At 36.2% G+C, this 3,304-nt stretch overlaps 1 non-coding gene across 1 annotated transcript; it reads left to right on the top strand.

Annotated features, from left to right (window-relative positions):
* Positions 1–1,597: 1,597 nt before the first annotated feature.
* LOC125934256 (U6 spliceosomal RNA) lies at positions 1,598–1,703 on the top strand. Its single transcript, XR_007461292.1, has one exon. It is a non-coding gene; the product is annotated as a U6 spliceosomal RNA (small nuclear RNA).
* The last annotated feature ends 1,601 nt before the right edge of the window (positions 1,704–3,304 follow it).

Here is a 3,304-nt window from a genome sequence, read left to right as displayed (position 1 = left end):
ATATTTGCCCATCTGTGGCTTCTAAGGGGCAAAGTCATCTGTTATTAATTTAGAGTTCTCCGGGTATTATTTAATTAGAGTTTGCAATTAATACCAAGCAGGGAAAAAAAAAATTCCCCTGGCATTTTACTGATTTTCCTACTACAATGGCAGACATAATTATGTATCCACATTCATTCTCTTTTACAAAAAATGTTTATTTTTCACGTGTGTGCAAGCAGAGAGAGAGTGAGACAGAGAATCCAAAGCAGGCTCTACACTGACAGCAGAGAGCCCAGTGTAGGGCTCAAATGCAAGAACCATGAGATATGACCTGAGCCAAAGTCGGAGGCTTAACTGACTGAGCCACCCAGGTGTCCCCACCTTCATTCTTAATTTGCTTCCTTTCTTAAGATTAGAGACTGTGGGATAAAAATGTCATTTAACTCGTTAAAATCAGTATGTCATCAGGAGGCTTACATTCTGAATATTAAAAAAATAAGTGTGGCTATTTCCTATTAAAAATATCATTTAGTTTGGTCTTATGAGTATATATTAGAAAATTCAGACAAAAAATTAAGAACGATAGCATATACATTCATTTGAGAATAGTTTAATGCACTTCATTTTCTTTTGACTCATGCTTTAACATTTACGTATCAATGCAAAACTGGATTCTACTTAGAAGTTAACTTGAAAAAATATTTTAAATATGTCATTTAAATTTTTCCAAGTCATGCCAGCCTGTAAGTATTTCAAAGTCTAAGTAATAGTTCTAGCACAAATATTATTGTCTCTCTGCTCATTTACTGTTATGGGAAATCAGTCCCACATTGATTCATCTATTTATGTTAATCTCCAGTCAATGGAGATTTTCCATGTATGCAAAAAAAACCCAAATCTGGAAACAGTAATCACTTTGCCATGGCTATTTTCTCCTCCCCTTTACTGACTGTATTATTGATGAATTCCAATAAAAATCTACGTAAATGCACTTTGCTTCTGTCACTATTTCTGCTGAAAATGGAATCAATGCAGAAGGTGCAGTCTTTTATGATCCCAAATCTCCCTCAGATGCTAGAATGACTCTACAGGACTGAAAGAACTAGGGAGATCACCCCCTCATTTTCTCTTTTTTACACATCTTTGGTTTTGAATCTGAGCATGTCCAATTGCATCCTCAGTGTTTCTCCTTCGAAAAATAAGTCCATCAGCCCCTCAGTCTATCTTAGCCAATTGTTCATCTGATGAGCCTCCCTTCTTCTTTTCTCTACTTTTGCAACACAGAAAATTCCTCCTCTGACCCCTCACCCATTCATCAAATAAAGCCAAGTGTAAGTGGGGTGCCTTGGTGGCTCAGTCAGTTTAGCATGTGACTTCAGCTCAGGTCATGATCTCTCAGTTCATGAGTTCAAGACCTGAGTCAGGCTCTGTGCTGACAGCTTGGAGCCTGGAGCCTGCTTTGGATTCTGTGTCTCCCTCTCTCTCTGCCCCTCTCCTGCTCCCACTGTCTCTCTCAAAAAAATAAATAAACATTAAAAAATAAAAAAAGTCAACTACAAATGGCTCATTAAACTCAGATCACCCAAACAGCATAGTTATATAAAATAAAAAGCAAGTGCTCGCTTCAGCAACCCATATACTAAAGTTGAAACAACATAGAGAAGATTAGCATAGCCCCTGCACAAGATGACATGAAAATCTGTAAAGCATTTCATACTAAAATATAAAAAAATAGTTGAAAAATAAAACATTTATTTTTTATTAAAAAACTCATCTACGGCTTCATGTCTTATCACAACCTGACAAGAACTTGGATATTATCACTCCTGAACTTACACCAAGAAAATAAGTTGAATAACTTGAAATTCAGTGACTTTCTTGGACTCATCAGGAATTTGTGATTCCCATGGCAAATTACCACTCCAGATTCTGGAGAGATTGCCAGATCTAGAGAATTACATCAGAGATACGCTTACCTAGAACAGAAGCTACTGGAGTCAACAACTGGTAGGACAACTTAAATGGTAACTTTGGTGAATTGCTGAAGGCTGAGGGTTGATTAGCATGAGATGGGGAGACTGCTGGCAGCTACAGTATTAGATGGGCCTCCATAATTTTGTGGGTTTCACCCTCAGGAACCCACTAAATTTTAATAGTGAAGAGACAAGAAAGATCTCATATTCCTGGCATGGCAGAGAAATGTAACCATTTTGAAATACATCTAGATAATTCTACCAAACAAAGGCCTACCCTGCTGGGAAAAAGACTTTATTGGAGCCTTATCCCACCTGGAGGGAGGACAGTTTTACAACTGCAGGTTTACTTAGCCAAACTGTTTCAAATAAGGCAAGAGGAAGCAGAAAGCTAGGAAACATTTGGCAGATCAAGCCAGGAACAAAGTTCTACTAAAACACTGAGATTTAATAATAAGATTACAAATTGTTACCCATTACCTACAATTTACCATCACATCAACAGGGCTCCAGAATAATAACATTGAATTATAATTCAATATATAATTGTGGCTAAAAGAGCCACAGGCACAGGCTGTATTTAAGGAGTTTTTAGAAATACCCAAAAATATCAAGGGAGACAAAAAAAAAAAAAAAAAAAGGACACTAGAGAAATCTGAAACTTAACAGCTATTACTATAGCAAATCTTAAACATGGCCCAACTTCTTGCCAGATTAACATGAATCTCACATCAAAATCATTTTGGTTACTCTTTCTTAATTCATATGTCCAGTTTTCAACAATAGCTATAAGGCATGTTAAAAAGGTAAGAAAAAATACAGTTTGAGAAGACAAAACAAGTAGCAAACCAGACTCAGCTATGACACAGAGATTGCATCACCCGATAGGAAAATTAAAATCACTATGACTTAATATGGTAGAATTGCTATCAGTAAAAGTAGACAGCAAGCAGGGCAGATGGCTACTATAAGTAAAGAGATGGTAACTCCAAAAAAGAACTAAAATGAAACACAATAAACCAAAAATGCTTTCACACAAATAAAAAAAATGTCTTTGATGGGCTTATCAGCAGACTTGAAATGGCCATGGTAAGAATCAATGAGCTTGAAAATATGTCCATACAAACACCCCATCTGAAATGCAACAAGAAAAGAGAATGTAAAGCAGAAGAGTGTATTCAAGAACCATGAAATAATTTCTCAAGATATAGCATACATAATTGGCATATCAAAAGGAGAAGAAAGACAAAATGTTGCTGAAGAAATATTTGAATAATGATGTCAGAGAACATTCCAAAATGAATGGCAGATTCAAACTATAGATTCAAGAAGCTCAGAGAACACTAAGC

This window comes from Panthera uncia (genome assembly GCF_023721935.1).
Source record: "Panthera uncia isolate 11264 chromosome A1 unlocalized genomic scaffold, Puncia_PCG_1.0 HiC_scaffold_16, whole genome shotgun sequence".
NCBI lineage: Eukaryota > Metazoa > Chordata > Mammalia > Carnivora > Felidae > Panthera > Panthera uncia.
The sequence above is the reverse complement of the archived record's forward strand: the minus strand, read 5'-3'. Positions and strand labels throughout refer to the sequence as shown.